The sequence below is a fragment of the Hoplias malabaricus genome, chromosome 13 (genome assembly GCF_029633855.1).
Source record: "Hoplias malabaricus isolate fHopMal1 chromosome 13, fHopMal1.hap1, whole genome shotgun sequence".
Taxonomy (NCBI): Eukaryota; Metazoa; Chordata; class Actinopteri; order Characiformes; family Erythrinidae; genus Hoplias; species Hoplias malabaricus.
In genome coordinates, this window is record NC_089812.1 from 32,489,187 (window position 1) to 32,512,450 (window position 23,264).

Below are 23,264 nucleotides of genomic sequence, written 5' to 3' on the forward strand. Positions count from 1 at the left end.
TTCTACAGCTGTGTGAAAGCAGAAGAGACTGTGAGGAGGTTTTTGTCATGGTGTGAATCACTGTGATACGTACTCACTAACAGATCTGTCCCATGTGTAACAGTAATATACGTCAGTGTCTCCTACCTCCACTGTATCAATAATCAAAGTGTAATCAGACTGAGACGAGTGTGTTGATGTGAATTTAGGAGACGAGAAGCCAGATCCATACTTAGGAGGACTATAGCTGTGATGATTTTTTAGCACAAACTGTGGAACTCCTCCTGGAATCTGTTTATACCAGATAGCAGAATGTTCAGTAGCAGTCCCCAGGTTACAGTGCAGAGTGGTCTTCTCTCCTTTAGTGGCTGTGAGAACAGGGGGCTTCTGGGTCACCACAGTCACACCACTGACACCTGCAATAAAAGCAGCATCCATGTTACATTAGTTGATGCTCACATTAGATGGAGGTAAATGCTGAGGAGCTCCAGTGTTGTGAAATCTTACATGAGAGAGCAGTGAAGAGAGTGCAGAGTGCTGGCAGCATCTTGTCAGTGTGTGATGACTCTCTGTGCTGAGTGAAGAGATGAGCAGCTGGAGGAGCAGATAAAGGAGAGAGCATGGGTGTGCTATAAGAGAGTCAGGAGGAGAGAGAGGGAGGTGTCTTAAGTACAAACAACCTAAGAATCATATACACAGGGGTGCATAAAATCACTAACATCACACTTACTATGATTAAAAATGTGCAGATTAATTATTTTCCAGGACTTCAGAACAAATGTTATCATGCTCAAACATATGCTGATATTAGTAACGTTTATTTTTACTCATGACACATCAGTTCCTATTAATGATTGGAAACTTGTCTTCATTTGCATAGAGCTGAAATAAGAGTATAAGTGTTGAGCAGGTGTATCCTCAGTGTTTCATAATATGTGATGTATCATTGTCAGTGTTGAAATATTAAGACAGTATATGAAATTATCCATCCATCCATCCATCCATTATCTGTAACTGCTTATCCAATTTAGGGTCGCGGGGGATCCAGAGCCTACCTGGAATCATCGGGCGCAAGGCGGGAATACACCCTGGAGGGGACGCCAGTCCTTCACAGGGCAACACAGACACACACACATTCACTCACGGACACTTTCGAGTCGCCAATCCACCTGCAACGTGTGTTTTTTGGACTGTGGGAGGAAACCGGAGCACCCGGAGGAAACCCACGCGGACACGGGGAGAACACACCAACTCCTCACAGACAGTCACCCGGAGCGGGAATCGAACCCACAACCTCCAGGCCCCTGGAGCTGTGTGACTGCGACACTATATGAAATTATCACGATTGCCAAATTAAATGTAAGCGTAAACATATTTTAAATGATGGCTTTGTAGATAAATCTGTGATTATACATTCTGTTGGACGGAAATGCTTTTTTAAAAATCCATGAATGTAGTGCATCAGTGTTTCTCCCTTTATGAGTTGACATACAGAAAGTTGCTGATTTACATTGAGCTAAAATGAGAGAGTGCTGCTTCTGTTCCACTGTTTTGTGACTGAGGTGCTGGATAAATGCAGTGAATGAGTTTGGCCCATGTGTGGGCCACACAACACTTGAAACCGATTTGGCCCAAATGTGTCTGCTCTGTAGGTGGCGATTGCATGAAGTGATAGTGATGTCCCACTCAGTGATATCCTTCATTCATTATCTATAACCCTTATCCAATTCAGGGTCGCGGTGGGTCCAGAGCCTACCTGGAATCATTGTGAACACCTACAGACACTTTTGAGTCGCCAATCCACCTACTAACGTGTGTTTTTGGACTTTGGGAGGAAACCCACGCGGACACAGGGAAAACACACCAACTCCTTACAGACAGTCATCCAGAGAGAGTTCTTCCAATATTAGGTCAATGCAGTACAAGTGTTTAGCCACTGAACCAGCTCTAACACATGTCTAAGGTGCATTCAACATCCAAGCCCTGACAATGGAGATGCATCTCTTTCTGAATTTCCATGAATGCTGTGCATGCCTGAATGCAACAGACATTAAAGTATGTAGAGATTAAAAAATAAAACCAGATATGACTCACTGCTTTCATATAAGAGCAACAGCACAATATGGTGAAATACATGAGTCCATTTAATATATAACAATTAACAATTAAAAAAACAAACAATTCTTCTGCAGAGATAAATACTTCACTCTAGCAGTTTTTCATATCCAAGAAACCAGGAACCCTGGAAAACAGATAAGAACTCTGTTATCCAACACTGTAGTCATTTCATGAATATTCTAAATGATTTATGCTCATTTAACACTTCAAAGAACAGGTTTGTATCTCATTAACTCATTCACGTACAAACATGGAACGGCTTTACATGGGTTTTATTTCTCACCTGTTCACATATGTTGTGAATGTGGAACTGATCCACAAGGGGATGCTACTACTTCACATGTAGACACTAAGTGACATTTATAACTGAAAACACAATTTACACATAAATGAATTAATTTCACTTATCAAAGAAATAAAGACAAATCAAGTTCATTCAATGGAATGAGTTTGTAATCTTTATTACTACGATCTATTTCATATAAATATTAACATTGTCTCATCTATTAAAATACTTATTAAAGGCGCACTGTCCAAGATTTTGTCACTAGAGTTCGCACTAGTCTCTCAGAGCCAAACAAACAGTAATTCAGAAACGCCCTCCCTTCAGCCTCCCCCTTCTCCTGCATCAACAACCACTTTTTCATAGCTGACCTGTGTTTGGTCTCATGATTTCCTGCTTTGGTTTGTGAGGTCTGTTTGCCTGCCATGTGCTCCTTTATGACATGGCTCTGTTTTGTTTTGTTCCTGTCTCCACCTTTGTCCCCCTTTAGCCCAACCTTGCAATCAATGTGTCCACCTGTCTCCTTTGTTGCCTTACCCTCTCATCATCTCTCCCAGGTGTTCCTTGTCTGTGCTTCTGTGTATTAATACCCCTTTGGCTTCTTCTCCCTTGTCAGCCAGAATAATAAATGAAAAACACAGAGCAAATGTACAAGTCTAATTTAGAACTTTTTAAAGATGGAAATAGGATGCTAACTTCAGGCTTGTGTGTCAAAACAGTCAGCAACAACAGCTTTTAAGGTGGAAAGTGAAATGACAGCAGCAGCAAATGAAGAAGGAATTTACCTGTCAAAGGGATGAAAACTTTTGGCTGTGTCAGTCTTGTTGGGGAGGGCATGACAAATGTAGGGAAGGCCCAATCTCCAGAGGGTGGGACTATAGGCCTTTCTGAGGGTGAAAACAAGCCCTTGAGAACATCAACATGAAGCAGTGTGTGGCTTATTTTTCAGCTCAAGACACATAAAACTCATTGTTCATTATTGTTTTCAAAATACATTTTTTATAAAAGATTTTATAGAAGATTTGCTAACTCTCGGCTTTAAACCTGTCTAATATGTTTATAAAACCCCGGTGTCAATAACTGGATAAAAAAAACCCAAAGTGTCTCCATCCGGTATGCTAGGCTTTCACTCTCTCTACAAACAAAAGTCTTTTGTTTTTCTTCTCAAACAAACGGTTCGACTATAAAAGACGCACCACCAAGATGGCGCAGTGCATGTGGCAGCTTTTCTTACAATTTAGTACTTTTTTCCTTTCTTTTAAAGTAATTGTTTTGACTGTTTTTTTTTATTTCCCCTAATTTAATGTCTAATAAAAGATTATCTTATATTACCTTATTAACCATAAAGAACTGTATTTCTCCTCAATAGTAGACGCTACCTTAAAGTCCACTACAATTTTACATTAAAATGATTTAATAGTTTAAAAATAGTTTGCTGCATTGTTTATGTTAAAATAACAGTAAATGCCAACCTAATGCCAACTTGAGTAGTGTCCTGTTGAGGACATTTTACATCTACAGCTGTGTGAATGTGAGCAGTGAGGTTTTTGTCATGGTGTGAATCATTGTGGTACATCCACACTAGCAGAGCTGTCCCATGTGTGACAGTAATACACTGCAGAGTCTCCTACCTCCACTGTATCAATAATCAAAGTGTAATCAGTCTGAGACGAGTGTGTTGATGTGAATTTAGGAGACGAGAAGCCAGATCCATACTTAGGAGAACTCCAGCTGTGATGATTACTTAAAACAAACTGTGGAACCCCTCCTGGAACCTGTTTATACCAACGAGCATCATTAGTAACAGATCCCAGATTACAGTGCAGAGTGGTCTTCTCTCCTTTAGTGGCTGTGAGAACAGGGGGCTTCTGGGTCACCACAGTCACACCACTGACACCTGCAATAAAAGCAGCATCCATGTTACATTAGTTGATGCTCACATTAGATGGAGGTAAATGCTGAGGAGCTCCAGTGTTGTGAAATCTTACATGAGAGAGCAGTGAAGAGAGTGCAGAGTGCTGGCAGCATCTTGTCAGTGTGTGATGACTCTCTGTGCTGAGTGAAGAGATGAGCAGCTGGAGGAACAGATAAAGGAGACAGAACAGGGGTGTGCTATAAGAGAGTCAGGAGGGGTTAGAAGGAGGGGGCTGTAGACAACACTAACACATCACATGTATCATTTACATTTTTGTGCTATAGAAGGTAATAATTATTTATTTGCATAAAGTTGTGTCAAGATAATTCCTGAAATGGACTTATTCAAAATACATAAACACTGTTAATTCATCTGTATAGAAACACTGTCTTATTCCTTGAACTTAGAATATTTCTCATTATAAATTCAATGTAGATGCTGAAATGTTGAGGTGACACTAGACTCTAGTGAAAAAAAGCCTCTGGATTGAGCCTGAGATAATGAAGGTACAATGGAGTAACATTCACTACAACCTTGAAAATGATTAATTAGTAATAAACATTACTGGACTAAAATGATCTCAGCCAAACAATCACTCACTTTAAATTTACATTCTGAGTTTGAATAAAGTTGAATAAACTGTAGCAGAAAATACATCTCGCCACACTTTACAAAAATATCTAGAGTTGTCTTATATTCACTTTAATTTGTGTATGAACCCTGACTAATCAACTGAGGTCACACAACACAAAACATTCTATTCTATCACTACTTCAGGTATTTTACTGGGATTTAGACGTGAGAGGTGAATACTGAAGGGATGTGACCTGTCCCTGGAATTAAATATTCATCCTTTCAATGTAGTGTTTTGCTTAAAAATATATATTTCTTAATCTTATAAAAAGACATTACTTTTGTTGTGTTTGTATGGTCTTTGTTTTTTTAATAGACTTCACCATGATGTACAGTGAGATCATTTTAGTCCTCACTTGTGCAAATCTCCAGGTCAGTGCACTTCACTCTGATCCTTCACTGCCACCTACCCCCTCTCCTCTCACATTCACATTAACATTAATTCACCCCACAGTCTGTCTATGAGAGAAAGGGGCAGGGGAAGAATGATAATTTATAAAGCAAACTGCATCAAAGCAATTAGGTCTCATTGTGAAATGAATATGAAACTATGTAAATAAACTAAAACTATTCAAAAATAAGTGACAGAAAGCTGCTGTTTCGATCTCCTGCAAAGGGGCTGGAAGAGTAAAGAAACAGTGCTGTCTCTTCCCTCAACATCCATGGCTGATGTATCCTTGAGAAAGGCACCTAACCCACAGCTGCTCTGCACCACTATGGCTGCCTTTCACTCTGTGGGTGTGTATACTCACTGCTCTAGTGCACTAGTGTATGTGTTTGTTCACTGCCACTGATGAGTTAAATGAGGAAGTACAGTTTTGTTGTACAGTATAAATTCAGTTCCGAGGTGTGAAAAAACCCGGCTGATTTCTTTGAAAGAGATAAAAGGTTTTCAGTTGAAGTAAGATATTCCTTCACTAACCCACCCACAGTCATTTTTAGGCCACAGCTGCCCCTCTGACTTTTGCAGACTGATTGTTTCAAGAAAATCACACTTGTTTGGACTTATCTTAAAGCTGATGGAGCAGACAGAGTGTAGCCCTTCATGCTGATCGAGGATGAACAAGATGTAAGACATCTTTAATTTCATGTAGCACTTTTGAACCTTTTGAGATTTAATTATTTTGTTGCCCTTTTCTCTTTCTTTCTCCTTTCTTATCTTTTTTTTCTTTCTTCCACAACTTAATCAATTTGTCTACACTTTAATACTGAAATAATTGTTCAGTGAATTTAATGTATCTCTGTAAATTTTGATATATTTTAAATGTTAAACTTTCCTCCTCCCCTTGGGTAGAGCAGGGTCCTGTTGATGTTACGGTGCTTCTACAGCTGTGTGAAAGCAGAAGTGAATGTGAGCAGTGAGGAGGTTTTTGTCATGGTGTGAATCATTGTGATACGACCTCACTAACAGAGCTGTCCCATGTTTTACAGTAATACACTGCAGAGTCTCCTACCTCCACTGTATCAATAATCAAAGTGTAATCAGACTGAGATGAGTGTGTCGATGTGAATTTAGGAGATGAGAAGCCAGATCCATATGAAGGAGAGCTAGAGCTGTGATAATTACTTAATACAAATTGTGGAACCCTTCCTGGAACCTGTTTAAACCAACGAGCAGAATATCCAGTAACAGACCCCAGATTACAGTGCAGAGTGATCTTCTCTCCTTTAGTGGCTGTGAGAACAGGGGGCTTCTGGTTTACCACAGTCACACCACTGACACCTGCAATAAAAGCAGCATCTATGTTACATTAGTTGATGCTCACATTAGATGGAGGTAAATGCTGAGGAGCTCCAGTGTTGTGAAATCTTACATGAGAGAGCAGTGAAGAGAGTGCAGAGTGCTGGCAGCATCTTGTCAGTGTATGATGATTCTCTGTGCTGAGTGAAGAGAGGAGCAGCTGGAGGAGCAGATAAAGGAGAGAGAACGGGTGGTGCTATACGAGTCAGGAGGAGTAAAGGGAGGCATCTCTACACACACCAAAGGCATCATATACAGCACTCAAATCTGATATAGAACATAATAATATATAGGAGACATGGAGATAGTAGCAGATTTTGTGTTTACAGTTGCATTTTATGTTAATGTGGGGGGTGATGTGGTGTATTTTTGTTCTATTATTTTATGTTTATGTCTGTTATAATTGAGGTTATACACCGTTTTGTATTCGCTGTGGTTGCCTCCTCATTGTGGAGCTAAGTGTTATCTCCAAAGAAGATAAGGAGACGAGAAACCTGATCCATAATAAAGGAGAGCTCCAGCTCTGCATAAAATATAAAACATACTGTAAAACTCCTCCTGGAGCTTGCTTATACCAAAAAATATACTCCACTCTCAGTAACAGACCCCAGATTACAGTGAAGCAGATAAAGGAGCAGTGTGCTTTAAGAGAGTCAGGAGGTGGAGAGTGGTCCCTAAACTACACACAGTGTATACACTGATCAACCATAACATTATGAGCACCAGTGGCGGATGCTGGTCTTTCAAGGAGGGGAAGCTCATTTTCCGCCTACATCATGTGGTTTATTTATACGTAAATTCTACCCTCCGTTCCTTTTTAAGAAAATGATCTTTGACCCTGTCTTACCAACAAGGTGTCTTTTCCAGGGACTTGACTAGTGTCCTCTCAGTGGCCAGTAGAGCTAGGCTGCTTTATCGGCCTTGGCCCATGTGAAGTGTGCCCGCCTGTGCTCCCACGAATCTTTACACCAAAGGATCGCTGATTCGCTCATTTCACTGTCAATCAAAAAGGGATTCAGCCTCACACAGATCATCCAATCATCATGCAGAAGCTGAGCATCCAGGCCAGCCGAGGCCAGCCCACTGCCCCATAGTCCCCCAGAGATGCTGAGCGTCCGATGGGCGGGACAAAGCCCAGCATTTATCCAATGATTCGTCTCGTTTCACTGCACTTCGCTGCTTCACTATTGAACCCTGTGGATGCGTCCACAGAGTTCAAGGAGTTCAGTGTTCAAGGAGGGGAAGCTCAATTTCGGCCTACATCATAAAATGTGTCAGTTTATTTATACGTAAATTCTACCCTCCTTTCCTTTTCAAGAAAATGATCTGTGACCCTGTCGTACCAACAAGGCATTTTTTCCAGGGACTTGACTAGTGTCCTCTCAATGGCCAGCGGAGCTAGGCTGCTTAAACGGCCTTGGCCCATGTTAAGTGTTTCCACCTGTGAGTGCTTTGTGATGGTGGAGGGGCTCAGCAGCAGAAACTGCGATAGAAGTCAGAAAGAGTGATACAAGTCAGTCTCCAAACACAAGCAGCTACAAAAAACCCCACCAGAAATAGAAGCTCGATTTGTCACTAGTCGTTTTTAACAAAGAAAATGCCGCTAAGAGGATTAAGAAAGTCTGGTTCAACTCAGAACAGAATGAAAATGTAATGCTCCCACGAATCTTTACACCAAAGGATCGCTGATTCTCTCATTTGGCTGTTCATCAAAAAGGGATTCAGCCTCAGACAGATCATCCAATCATCATGCAGAACCTGAGCGTCCGGGCCAGCCCAGGCCAGCCCACTGCCCCATAGACCCCCAGAGACGCTGAGCGTCCGATGGGCGGGACAAAGCCCAGCATTTATCCAATAACTTGTCTCGTGTCGCTGCACTTGGCTGCTTCGCTATTGAACTCTGTGGACGCTCAAAAAGCCGCATCTTTACCAGTAATAAGAAGCTGATTCTGAACAAAAGTTGAGCGCGTTGTAGTGCATATTTATTCACTGACATGTACACACAACAGAATATATTTGATCACTTATTTTTTGACATTTTAGGGGAAGCTGAGCTTCCCTTGCAGTCTTAAAGCAATCGCCTCTGATGAGCACCATCTTGTTTCTACCCTCACTGTCCATTCTCTCAGCTCCACTGTCCACAGGAGCCCTTTGTAGTCCTACATTTACTGACTGTAGTCTATCTGTTGTTGTTTGCTCCCATTCCCACTGTTCTTCAATGGTCAGGACCACCACAGAGCAGGTATGATGTGGATGGTTTATCATTCTCTGAGCTGCAGTAACACTGATGTGGTGGTGGTGTATAGTGTCTGCTGGAGTTTTTAAAGCCCTCAGTGTCACTGCTGGACTGAGAATAGTCCACTAACCAAAGAAATCCAGCCAACACCATCTTGTGTCCACTGATGAAGGACTAGACGATGACCAACATAAACTGTGCAGCAACAGATAAGCTACTGTCTCTGACTTTACATCTACAAGGTGGACCAAAGATGTTCATGTGTCCAATTGTGTGGACAGTGAAGAGACACTGTGTTTAAAATCTCCAGCAGCACTGCTGTGTCTGATCATTTCATACCATCACAATGTACATGAACACATCACCACCACGCCAGTAACCAACCAACCAAACCATACCTGCTCTGTGGGGGTCCTGACCTTTAAAGAACAGGGTGAAAGTGTGGAAAGTAAATCATGGTGTTTATACATGAACAAATGGACTCTAGTCTTTAATTAACACTATTTACCATGCTCAAACACCTCATGCTGATTATAAGCATGTTTATAGTCAATTGTACTATTTCAGTTTATCTGTAAGTAATCCTTCTCAGAAGTCTTCCTTCCCTTAAACCCAGGACACATTCATTTGCTTTACTCATTTAACAAAATTGCATTAACTTAAGGTTGTGTTTCTACCAATGACAGAAGAAACAGAAGCTCCCCTTCATTTGTATGGAGTTAAAACACCTGAGTGGTGTTGAGGAGGTACATCAGTTTCAGTGCTACAGTACTCTGTGGAGTAAAGTCTACTGAATCTCCTCCTAGGTGCTTCTCATTCTGACAGTTGTAGTGGAAATAGCATGCACACGTTGCGGTGGCATAAGCACTACAAAACGGAGTCAATGGTAATTAATTATTATTTTATTAATAATTAATTATTTAATTCATATTGATAAGCTAAATGTTTGGGAGTCATTAAATAATATGTAGTGTCTTTACCTGTCCAATTTTAGCTTGGACAAGTAGGCCATCTTCACATATTATACAGCAGAATTAGCTAGAACTTATTATTATTAATGACTTATGCTCATTGACCCGCCATAGGTTCTTGGCTCTGAAATTGAATCTGAACTAGAAGGAATATTTCTGTACAAGAAAAGTGCACATATGTAACTTCAAATTGTTTTAAACCAATGGAAATTCAGGTTTAATTCTATAGTTTGAGAAGTTCTTTATTAAGCAGCTTTATACAGACCATAAACTGATCCTCAGGAGTGTCTCCCAAAAGATTCTTCTCTTGACCCTGCATGGCCATGGGTCATAAAAAAGGTCCCTGGAGAGTGGTTTACGTGCTCTGTGTTATCAGATGGGTTAATTCCCATCTGAGTTTGTGTGGATTGGACATGTCTCTGAAAACTAGCGAAATCTTTGGTATTTAAAATCACATCTAAGAAATTCAAAATTCTTATTAGGAATTAATACACATTCATCATATCACACTACAAATCCCCCCTTTCAGATCATGCTTTCTTTCTAGAAGCATTGAGCTGATAATGCAGAGATGAATGTTGATTTGGTTCCATCTGGTTGTGAGGAACCCATTTGAAGTCAGCACTTTGCTGATCTTTATTCACATTCCTAGCTGGAGGGTGAATGGTGGGGGAAAGTTTTAGGACCCTGTGTGGGTGTGACCCATGTGGCAGGAGCTTATGAGCTTGTTTCTCACTTTTGGACTTTGCACATGGACATTTGGGCCAGTTTAACAGAGTTGTACTTTTGCAACTTGCCCCCCCCCCCCCCCCTTTTCAGCCATTCACAGAACACATATTGGTCATAACCATTTTTCCAGCCTTTGTTGGTTGACTGCAAATGCAGCTCTGAGGAGTTTTGCAAACCGTCCCTATCCTGTCGTGTGTTGTATGTATTTTGATGGACTATGTGATGTTTTACTTTAATCCCTTTTTGTTCTGCTCTTGGGAATTGAATGGGATCAAAAGCACATTGGATGTTTTGGTGGTTACCCTGGTTTGTCAGGTCTTTTAATTTATCTCTTTCTGGAGGCCATTTGGGATCCGAATGGGTGTTAGCAAAAGGGACTGTTATTGTTTGGACAGTCAATTGCTCATCATGAGCTGAGATTCTTTGGCTCATGGCATCCTTTGTCATTGTTGGAGTGTGAAATGTGTTAATAGTCTCTGTGGACCTGGTGTTTAGGTGACAGGGCTGAGCTTTAAGGTGATGTGAGTGTGAGATGGGCAGAGGTTTGTGAACCTGGGCCCAGATCTTCAAACACTTGATGTCAATCAGTGGCTCAAGCCTGTTGAGCAGGTCCTTGCCAATAAGGAAAGGAATGTTTTCAATAGGAGACACATATACAGGGTGAACTAGACTTATGGGTCCTATTGTTATGAACACTCTTGCCACAGACTTTGTTTCGATACCAGTGTACGAATAAGGCACAATTTGGAGGGAACAGTTTTATAACTGCAATCTCCGTGGGGCGTGTTGTGCTGCAGCCCACACTTCATCAAGGGTGTGGATGACATCACAGTGATGTCTGATGCAGCGTCAAAGAGAGCTTTTTGTATAAGCTTCTTTTCCAGGACTGTGGTCAGGTGTAATCTACGAGGCCCCCCCCCCCCCCTTTCCTTTTAAATGGCACAGGAAATGTGATGCAAGTGGATCACCTTGAACAACCATGACACTAAGAGGAGCCTGATTTTCACCCCTTTATTAAATTGGCCAGATGTGCAAGTCTGAATTGCTCAGTTTCACCTGAGGTGTCTTAGAAGAGGTCAGCTGTCTGATGCTCCTCTTTACACAGGTGCGAAATCACCTGTTCAGCGGTTACTGGAATTTCTGTGCTAATTCCAGATACTTCAGACTCATTCACATCATCTGAGCTTTCGCACTGGTGTCAGTTCTCATCCCTGTTCTTGTTAGTTGAGTTAGGACAGGGGCTTTTGTCTAGGATTTCGTCACATGTGCGCGAGTTTTGGGGACATCCGTGGTCCACCATATTTTCCTTGGATGCTGGATTCTCATGCCTACTGGCTGGGAATTTATTCTGAGGGTACCCTGATATTAACGGATTAACACAGGGGTTTGAGTGATGTTGGGTTTCAACTGGGGCGGCACGGTGGCGCAGCAGGTACTGTCGCAGTCACACAGCTCCAGGGGCCTGGAGGTTGTGGGTTCGATTCCCACTCCGGGTGACTGTCTGTGAGGAGTTGGTGTGTTCTCCCCGTGTCCGCGTGGGTTTCCTCCGGGTGCTCCGGTTTCCTCCCACAGTCCAAAAACACACGTTGGTAGGTGGATTGGCAACTCGAAAGTGTCCGTAGGTGTGAGTGAATGTGTGTGTGTGTTTGTGTTGCCCTGTGAAGGACTGGCGCCCCCTCCAGGGTGTATTCCCGCCTTGCGCCCAATGATTCCAGGTAGGCTCTGGACCCCCCGCGACCCTAAATTGGATAAGCGGTTACAGATAATGGACACAGAACGTGTGATTTTTTTCTTTTTTTTAATTGATTATCAGTCTAAATGTTGATGTTTTATTTTGAAAAGTGACTTTTCAGTGAGTGCGGAATGACGCACAGACGCATACATGCATAACCCACGGACGGCAAAAGAATGGATCCGCGACCCATTTGTAAACAAACCTGGTGAATGGAGCCTGTCCGTGCTAGAAGAGGATCAACTGCTGGACATTGCAAATGACGGTGGCCTTAAAAGTATGTTTCAAACAACAACTGTGCCAGTGTTCTGGGTTAAAATTGAGGCAGAATAACACTGAGATCGCCCAAAACGCATTGAAAGCCCTGCTTCCATTTCCAACCACCAATCTTTGTGAAGCAGGATTTTCTGCAGTGACCGCAACCAAAACGAAACTACGGAACAGACTGAACGTACGGAACACACTTCGGATGTCACTGTCTCCCATTATTCTGAGATGGGACCGGCTCGTTGCAGAGAAACAAGCTCAGGGCTCTCTCTAATTGACATTATTATTATTTGATTGACTTGTTCACCCTTTTATAGAGAAATGACCAGTATTGTCACTTGAATTAAGTTTAGAAAAGGATTTTCGTTCTAAAATAAATATTTTAGTTTACAGAGATGTTGTTGATTATCAATTTATGAACAAAAGGTTGTTTATTGTGTGTTGATGTTTGCATTTGACATAAGACCACTGCGGATGATTTATTATTAGATTACGTCATTAACGATTATCGAGCAAATGTAGGCCTGAGCATATTAAGGCTGGTCCATGAAAATATTGTCTTAGATGAAACCGGTCCGTGGTGCAAAAAAGGTTGGGGACCGCTGCCCTAGATAATAACTAGTGTTGGGATGGAGATTTAGAACAAACAGTGTTTTGAAATTCAACTCTTCTTCTATTCCTGGTTCATTTTGGGGCCCAAAATAAGCTTGTCTAATGCCGTGATAGTACTGATGGGGTGACTCCTGCCTTTGTTGTTTAACTTGCAGTGCTGTCATCAGTCCTGCCTGTGACAGCTGATTGGAGAACTCCTTCTCCAAAGTGTCACAGAGCACATCATATTGTTTCCTAACATAGTTAGGTTGATGTTCAATGAAACTGCTAACTTCCCTGCTGGATGTCATTCTGATCAGGTAGATTCTGTCATCTACCGGGGCTCCGGGGAACCTTTGCAAAAAGTAATCTATCTCTTTTAGGTACGAATAGATTTCATTTGAGCCATCCGGCTTTGGCTCGAAGCACGTTATGTGAGTAGTTCTCTGTTGGTTGCTAAATAGCTGTGAGCGTACCTTCTCTAGCTCTGCTTTAGCAAAGTTTTGCTTGTTTTCTGTCTCTGACTGCAGGTGCTAAGACAATTTGAGTTCATCTTTGACTGCTGCAAGTTCTGCTGTTGTTTTTGCATGCAATGCCATTAACTGATCAGGCTTGTTGTGAGCATTTCTGATATTCTCCATTTTTGGGCTCATCATTTGTGTGTTCACTGCTTCTAATTCTGTGTCCTGGACACTATTGCTAGTGTAGCCATTTGGCTGGCTACCTTTATTAAGGCCTTGTCTTTAGGTTTCTCCATTAGATGGAGGACCATTAATTGTGACATTAAATTTGCCATGTGAGAGGGCTCAGCACCGTGGATCATGGCTGTATATTCTGACACTGTGGCTCCTGTTGAGCTTGCTAATTCCAAATACACCTCAGTCAGGGGTCTTACTACTGATGCTTGGTGACTGGGTTGTGTGTCAGATTTAATACTAATTAATGTTTAATTAGACATGCTGTTTTAATTTATTTCACCTCAACCAATATATATTTTATAATCAGTAATTGGTTACTTCCACTTATGGAAGAATGAGTAAAGGATAGAAGCAGTACATCAAATATAACTTACAATTTACATGTGAATTTAGTATATGAAAGACAATTAATTAACTTGCACTTACACAAGTCATCCACAAGAGTGCACCAGAGAAACTTTTAATGCAGTAACACAAGTCATGCAAAAGGGGGCACTATAAGTTGACTTCAGTTGCAATAGCACAGGTCATACACAAGGGTGCACCAGATAAATTTTAAATGCAGTAGTGCAAGTTATGCAAAAGGGGGCACTATAAATTGACTTCAGTTGCAATAGCACAAGTCATACACAAGGGTGCAACAGAGAAACTTTACATGCAGTAGCGCAAGTCATGCGAATGAGGGCACCATAAATTGACTTCAGTTGCAATAGCACAAGTCAGCCATATGTCTCCTGGTGTTTCCAGGGCTGGGTCAGTGGCAACAACTTAGTAACTTAACCCCTCCCCCCGGGTTAGGTTGACTGGCTTGGTTTTAATGGAACCATTTCAGTTTGGACACTGGAGGGAAAACACACCATTGCCAGTTTTAAAGGACAGGGACCTTTCCTTGTGGGCCGCTTTAGAGTGAGTTCACTATTCACGTTGTTTTACACATTCGAGGCACGAGATTCTGCGTTCAATTCTGAGGTGGGATTCGTGGTCTCACTGCTTAGGGGTTGAATCAAAACTGCTCACAAACAATTCCTGTATTTATGAATGTATTTTAACAAGCCATATATCAGAGGAACAAAATTTGCCAATCAAAAGCTGGAATTTGCAGACTTTTGGGCGATTCAACATACACATACACAGAGATTCACGTGCAGTGATTAATTTAACCTCTCACGGGTGTGTCATATGATTTTCATACATGTGATTAAACAGTGACGCAGAACAGTTGATAAACCCACAGTAATACTTCACAGTTATGCGCACGGCGGCAGCCTAATAATTTCACAAATGAAAAGCGTGTTCACATTAAGCATTAAATCAAAACAACAGTGAAATGACAATCATCACTCACACTCAAGGCTTAATTTAGGAACAGGTCCTAGTTATGAATTAGAGGGGATTAAGGTGGGAGGAACCAGTTGTGAGGCCCGTGTCTCTTACACAGGCCGCTCTTATCACTGAAGCACAATTGTGCTTAATTCGGTGTGCAATTTTCTTATACAGGAATTATAATATCTGATCACATAATATATCAGATTATATCCAAAGCCCCACATTGGGCGCCAATAAAAATTTAGTGGAATGTAGCATGCACAAGTTGCGGTGGCATAAGCACTACATAGCGGAGTCAATGATAATTAATTGTTTGGGAGTCATTAAATAATATGTAGTGCCAATTTTAGTGTCCAATTTTAGCTTGGACAAGTAGGCCATCTTCAAATATTATACAGCAGAATTAGCTAGAATTTATTATTATTAATGACTTATGCTCATTGACCCACCGTAGGTTTTTGGCTCTGAAATTGAAACTGAACTAGAAGGAATATTTCCATACAAGAAAAGTGCACATATGTGTCAGGACATAACAGAAAGCTGACAGTCGCGGTACACAGTAAATAGTTATTTTAATGTCGTTATCCAAAAGAGTAATCACAAGGCAGGCAAAGTTCAAAAACAGGAGCAAACAGTACCTCAGAGGATGGACAAAAACCGTAGTCAAAAACAGGCAGAGTTCGAAAACCAGAGAATACAAACAATACCAAAAGGGACAAGGCAGGAGACGTAAGTCGGGAACACAGGCAGGGAGTAGGCAACAGGAAACCGTCAGACAAAGTACAAGGGAACACGTTGTATGCATGGGAGAACCAAAGCAATACTCGGCAGGGAACAGTTCACTGAATGGGGTATATATAGGGAGACAAACAGGTGTGTGTAATTAGAATTCTGGTGAGGGAGACCGGCGGGTAGTCATGTGACTGACAGGTGCATTCTGGGAATTTGAGTCCTGAGATGTAGGCGTGACAGTACCCCCCCCCCCCCCGAAGGCACCGGAGGAGGCCTGGAACGAGGACGGCCACGACGACGACCACCCAGCGGAACGGAGTTACCGGAGCTAGGGACGTCTGCACATGCGGAGAGCTGAGATTGACCTGGGTTTCTGGATCGAGACATAGGAAGGGACGAAGCGGGATTAGAGACTGATCCTCTCGGGTGACCTCTGGGACGGGGAGCCGGCTTCTCAGGATGATGAGAGTGAAACGCCAACACGAGACCCGGATCGTAGATGTCCTTTGCTGGTACCCATGAACGCTCCTCCGGACCGTACCCTTCCCAATCAATAAGATACTGAAGAGTTCCTCCACGTCTACGTGAATCCAGCACCTCTCGCACAGCATATGTGGAAGAGTCCTCAAAGTCCACTGCCGGGGGCGGAACGTCGTCGGGCTGCAACTCATTCAAAGGGCCTGGAACCACAGGTTTGAGGAGGGACACATGAAAGGAATTAGCAATACGGTATTGTGCAGGTAACTCCAACTTATAAGTAACTTCATTAATTTTACCAGAAATAAGAAAAGGACCAATGTACTTGGGAAGAAGTTCCTGCACCTCCCCTCAAACCTGATATCCTTTGTAGCCAACCACACCCTTTCTCCAATCTGGAATACCGGAGAATTCGATCTGTTCCTGTCAGCCTGTTCCTTATATCGGGAAAGGGCCTCTGATGTGTAGATTGGTTTCTTCCCACACCTCCTCACTGCGTCTCATCCACGAGTCGACTGATGGAATCCCAGATGTTGCTGCAGTCCAGGGTGCCAAAGGGGGTTGATAACCTAATATACACTGAAAGGGCGTGAGACCTGTAGTCGAGTTAACCAGGGAGTTTTGTGCTATTTCTGCCCACACCAAGTACTGGAACCAGTCTTGTGGATTCTCATGACAATACATTCGTAAGAACTTTCCCAGCTCTTGATTAACCCGTTCACACTGGCCGTTGCTCTGGGGATGATATCCAGAGGTGAGACTAACATTTACCCCTAAATGTTCAAAGAAAGCTTTCCAGACATGTGAAGTAAACTGGGGACCTCGATCGGATAAAATATCTTCAGGAATTCCATAATGACGGAATATATGTGTATATATAGCTTTAGCTGTATCCAGGGCCGTGGGTAATGAAGGAAATGGTATGAACTTAACTCCTCTAGAGAACCGATCAATGACTGTGAGGACTGTAGTACATCCTTCCGATAGAGGTAGGTCCGTGACAAAATCAAGCACTAAGTGCGACCAGGGACGTTCTGGAACAGGTAGAGGCATTAATTTGCCTGCCGGAAGGGTTTTAGGTGTCTTCGACTGAGCACAGACTGAACAAGATGCTACAAATTCATGTACATCCGCTCTTAATGACCCCCACCAATATCGTGCTAGAATAAGCTGTGTAGTGCGTCTCTCTCCGGGATGACCTGATGACAGTGACGAATGGGCCCAGGTAATCAGACTATTACGAAATTCTGGCGGTACATATGTTTTGCCTTCAGGACAAGCTTCTGATACTCCTTTTGACCTATTTTCCTGTGCAATCAGTTCGTCTAATTCCCATCTGATAGCTGCCACCGAAACGGAGGAAGGTAGTATAAACTCAGTTGATTCTTCACCTTTTTCCCCTAATTCATTCTGATTAAAACGAGAGAGCGCATCAGCCTTAAGGTTATGATTACCTGGTTGAAACGTTATGGAAAACCGGAACCGTGAGAAAAACAGCGACCACCTGGCTTGCCGAGAATTCATACGTTTAGCTGTACGAAGATATTCCAGATTCTTGTGGTCAGTTAAAACTGTGAAAGGATGTAGAGAACCTTCTAGCCAGTGTCTCCATTCCTCTAAAGCTAATTTTACTGCTAAAAGTTCTCTATCTCCGATACCGTAGTTTCGTTCAGCAGGTGATAATTTATGTGAAAAAAAGGCAATAGGGTGTAACTTAGGAAGTTCCCCACTACGTTGAGATAGTACCGCCCCTACACCCGTTTCCGATGCGTCAACCTCAACCACGAAGGGGAGTTCAGGGTTCGGATGTTTTAATATGGGAGCAGTAGTGAAAGCTGTCTTGAGACGTTCAAAAGCACCTTGGGCCTGAGCAGACCAACACAAACGATGGGGACTACCCTTCAGTAAGGCAGTAAGTGGAGCTGCAATAGAACTAAAATTCCTAAAAAGCGTTGAAGCTCTTTCACGTTAGTTGGGACTGGCCAGTTCACGACCGCCTCAACCTTCTGGTCGTCCATGACTATACCAGACACACTGATAACATATCCCAAGAATGAAATGGTTTGTTGATGGAATTCACATTTTTCTCCTTTGACAAAAAGGTTATTCTCCTTTTAAACGCAGAAGCACCTGACTGACCTGTTTTATATGTGTTTTAACATCTGGAGAGTAAATCAAAATCTCATCAATGTATGCAATTACAAATTTTCCCAACATATCCTTGAAAATGTCATTGATAAATTCCTGGAACACAGATGGAGCGTTTGCCAGCCCATAGCTCATCACTAAATACTCATAATGTCCTTTGGTAGTACTAAAAGCAGTTTTCCACTCGTCACCCTCCTTAATTCGAACAAGATTGTAGGCACTACGAAGGTCCAGCTTGGAGAATATGGTAGCACCTCTAAGTTGTTCTAATGCAACTGGAATAAGGGGTAGAGGATATACAAATTTTTTAGTTATATCGTTCAGAGCACGATAGTCTATACAAGGTCTTAATCCACCATCCTTCTTTTTGACAAAGAAGAAACCCGAAGATATTGGAGACTTTGATGGACGTATAAACCCCTGTGTTAGAGCTTCTTCGACATACTCCTCCATGACTCTCTCCTCTTCCAAATTCAAAGGGTAAATACGTGATTTGGGTAAGGTAGCACCTTCTAAAAGTTCTATCGCACAGTCATACGGCCTATGCGGGGGTAGTTTAGTAGCTTTGGTTTTACTGAAGACTTCTAAGTATTGGGAATATGTGGGAGGAATTTTTACTGACATGGTTGACTCTGGACTCTCCACGGAAGTGGAATGGATAGAAATGTTTTTAAGGGCTAAACAGTTTGTTTGACATAAGGATGACCAGGATGTGATTTCGCGTTGGCTCCATGAGATAGCTGGGTTATGAATTTCTAACCATGGTAGGCCCAAGATAATCTGAAAATCTGCCTTGGGTAATACCAGGAACGAAAGCCACTCGTAATGCAGGAAACTTGTTTGGAACCAAACAGGAACTGTCTCTTGTGAGATGAAATCTCCTCCAACGGGAAGGCCATCAAAAGCTCGAACTTGGATCTGTTTGCACAACTGTTTCGTCTTAATTCCCAGCCGGGTAACGAGGGATTGTTGAATGAAGTTTCCTTCGGCTCCAGAATCTATTAGTGCTGGAATGACAAGAGAAATTCCTTGGCAGGAACACAGGAATTCCAAGTCGGGAACACAGGCAGGAAGTAGGCAACAGGAAACCGTCAGACAAAGTACAAGGGAACGCGTTGTATGCATGGGAGAACCAAAGCAATACTCGGCAGGGAACAGTTCACTGAATGGGGTATATATAGGGAGACAAACAGGTGTGTGTAATTAGAATTCTGGTGAGGGAGACCGGCGGGTAGTCATGTGACTGACAGGTGCATTCTGGGAATTTGAGTCCTGAGATGTAGGCGTGACAATATGTAACTTCAATAAACACTCGTGTTTATAAACTTAGAAATATCTACATTTCTACAGTTGCAATATAGACACTCCAGGTACAAAATTAAAGCTTTAAGTCTCAGCTTTTTATTTATTCTGCCATTTTATATATATTTTCATTTAAAAAATATGTATTTTTGGTCGAAATATACCTTGCCAGGATTGTTGTTATGAAAAATTATTTTTGAGTTAGACACATTCATATTTTTCACGGCGCCATATTTGAGTCAATGTTTACATGTCATACACCAATCAAACGGGTGGACTCTCAGGATTAAGAGGATATAAGCCATTATACGCTAAAATGTAGAATTAAGGAAATAAAGCCGAAAGAATAAGACATTTCAAGTGTCAGGTCTGTTTCTTTTACGAGGAAACATCCGTGCGTGTCGCTGCCTGCACCGCACAAAAGCCGCACACACACACGGTTAGCATAGTGTCGCTTACCTTAGGCTCTCCCCTTCAAAATGAGACTAATTCCAAGTCTTTCCAGGAAACCATTCATGAGTAATCCTCATGTTTGTGTCAAGAGTACTGACCGGAAAACAAATCCAGAAGAAATAATACCCATTTTCGAAATTTTTTTAAAATATCTTCAAGCGGCATTACCCACGTATCCTCGTGTAGTGTGGGATCTCTGCCTTCTAGCGACATGTAGCGTAATTACCCCAACTTCTGGCCACTTTAAATACAATATTGGAAATCTTAGCTAACTGTAAATAAATAGAAGTACTTTACTCACTCAAATCAACATTTTTCAGGAGTCAAATATGTGTAGATTAATGTCCAAGACTTGCTTGACTTTGAAAGAAAATATATTTTTAGATAAAAAACGCTTTTGTTTAAGTAGGTGCCAATACCGCTAAGATTATTGGTGCCCCCTAACTTAAGCCACCTCCCCTGATTGTGACAGTCAAACAAGACAGTTGCTACCACATTCAGTGGTTTTTAAAGGGTTTAAAATGAGATTACGTTTGTCCTGTGTTGGTATCCGTACTCTATATGTCAGGATTAAAATGGCGGTAGATTTTCCCCTCAGAGAAAAGGAAGCTAACCGGTAAGCTAACTTTTACACTGAGGGAAATATCTGTCGCAAAATGGAAATGTGTTGTGTTCCACATGCAGTTTTGCACACAAAGAATTACAACACTGTTAGAGATATTTAAATATTGTTTAATTCTATTGTTTGAGAAGTTCTTCATTAAGCAGCTTTATACAGAGCATAAACGGATCCTCAGGAGTGTCTCCCAAAAGATTCTTCTCTTGACCCTGCATAGCCTTGAGTCATAAAAAGGTCCCTGGACAGTGGTTTACATACCTGCTCTGTGTTATCTGAAATTCCCATCTGGGCTTGTGTGGCCTGGAGATGTCTCTGAAAACTAGCGAAAGCTTGGGTATTTAAAATCACATATCAGAAAGTCAAATTTCTTATTAGAAATTAATACACATTCATCATATCACACTACACAGTTCAGTATCCAGGATTTAGACATGGGGTTGCAGAAGGCATTAAAAGCACACAAAGTATTGGCACCCCCTCATTATGAACAGGAAAAATTATGAGTTTACTTATTATTTTGTACTGCTATTTACTTCTTATGCAAACTACCTCCTCATCCCATCTATTAAAACACTCTATAAATAATATATATTATAAACTCAATACACAAGTCACTATTATAGGTCCCTGTTAATAATACTGTTCTTCTGCTATTTTCTGAAAGCAGAAGTGAATATGAGCAGTGAGGAGGTTTTTGTCATTGTGTGAATCACTGTGATAACTCTTCATTAGCAGAGTTATCCTATGGGTGACAGTAATACACTGCAGAGTCTCCACTTCATCAATAATCAAAGTGTAATCAGACTGAGACGTGTGTTGATGTGAATTTAGGAGACGAGAATCCAGATCCATATGAAGGAGAGCTCCAGCTGTGATAATGTCTAAATACATATTGAGGAACCCCTCCTGCAACCTGTTTATACCAAGGAGCATTATGAGTACAAGACCCCAGGTTACAGTGCAGAGTGTTCTTCTCTTAATTAGCACAGCTGCTCTAAATCATTCCCTAATTGGACCCTATATGTTCCCTAACTTCACTTTGCTGTTTTATTCAGTCAAAATGGCTTTTTATTTAATTTTTTTTGGTGAAGTTTGTTGGTGTTTATAATTATTAAGCACAGCTTTTGCCCTTTTCGCCCTTTCCCCTTCTGGGAGCAGCAGTACTTGCCCTGGTGGAAGGGTCGTGGTGCAAAGATAAGGAAAACACTCATGTTCATTTATGACAGTGCTCCATCTCATGCTTCCCACTAGACCCATGAATGGTTAAAGAAGAAGAGGTTTGCTGATGACCAGATTATGCAGTGACCTGCTTCCTCACCCGACTCAAACCCTATTGAAAATGTCTGGGCAATTCTGAAGCAGCAAGTTTATTCAAATTTACATCCAAAAGGTCTTATTTTTATGTAATTTGCATATATACATGAAGTGGCTGAATTGTTGAGGTGACACTAGACTCTAAAATAAAAAAAGCTTCTTGTTTGAGCCTGAGATAAATGGGGGTACACTGTGGTGATATTTATAACCTAGAAAAATATTAATTAGTAATAGTCATTTGTAGGACTATAATTATCATGTCCCAGCCAATCAATCACTAATTCTAAATTTACATTCTTGTTTAATAAAATTGTATAAACTGTAGCAGAAAATACATCTCATTACACTTTTCAAAAACACCTATTGTCTTATATTCACTTTAACTTTGTAAATGAAACCTGACTAAACAACTGAAGTCAGACCATGTAAAACATTTATTTCATATTTAAACTGGGATTTAGATGTGAGAGACATACTGAAGTAGATTATCTCTGTAATCAAATATTCATCCTTTCAGTGTACAGTGTTTTTCAGATACAGATTTATTTTTTAGACTTCATCACGATGTACAGTCAAATCAAACTTCAGTCTGGCTACTTGTAGCTTCTATTCATAGTGGGATACTGTGTGTTTATATATAGGTTGTATTTTATTTTACAAAGACTGACAGAAACTATCTGTTGGATTTGCATGAGTTTCCTGACCATGATCACGGACGGCTGGGTTTCCCCTCTGCAAATTAAAACAGAGTGGGTGTATGTTCATCTGTGACTGTAGTTACAATAAAGAAGGATGATTTACAATGATACATATGATTGAATAGCACATGGGCTAAAGAATTATGTGAAAATCACTGATACACTCATAAACTATTTGCACAGTGTTTACTAACTGTATCCTCTCTTGTGGAGAAACAGCACTGTCTCCTCCCTCAACATCCATGGCTGATGTGTCCTTGAGCATGGCACCTAACCCCCAACTGCTCCCCAGGCACTGGGAT

At 41.5% G+C, this 23,264-nt stretch overlaps 1 long non-coding RNA gene across 1 annotated transcript; it reads right to left on the bottom strand.

Annotated features, from left to right (window-relative positions):
• Positions 1–2,102: 2,102 nt before the first annotated feature.
• Positions 2,103–2,865, bottom strand: LOC136665055 (uncharacterized). Its single transcript, XR_010795199.1, has 3 exons — positions 2,752–2,865; positions 2,381–2,463; positions 2,103–2,221 (listed from the first exon to the last, which is right to left on the bottom strand). It is a non-coding gene; the product is annotated as an uncharacterized lncRNA (long non-coding RNA).
• Positions 2,866–23,264: the final 20,399 nt, after the last annotated feature.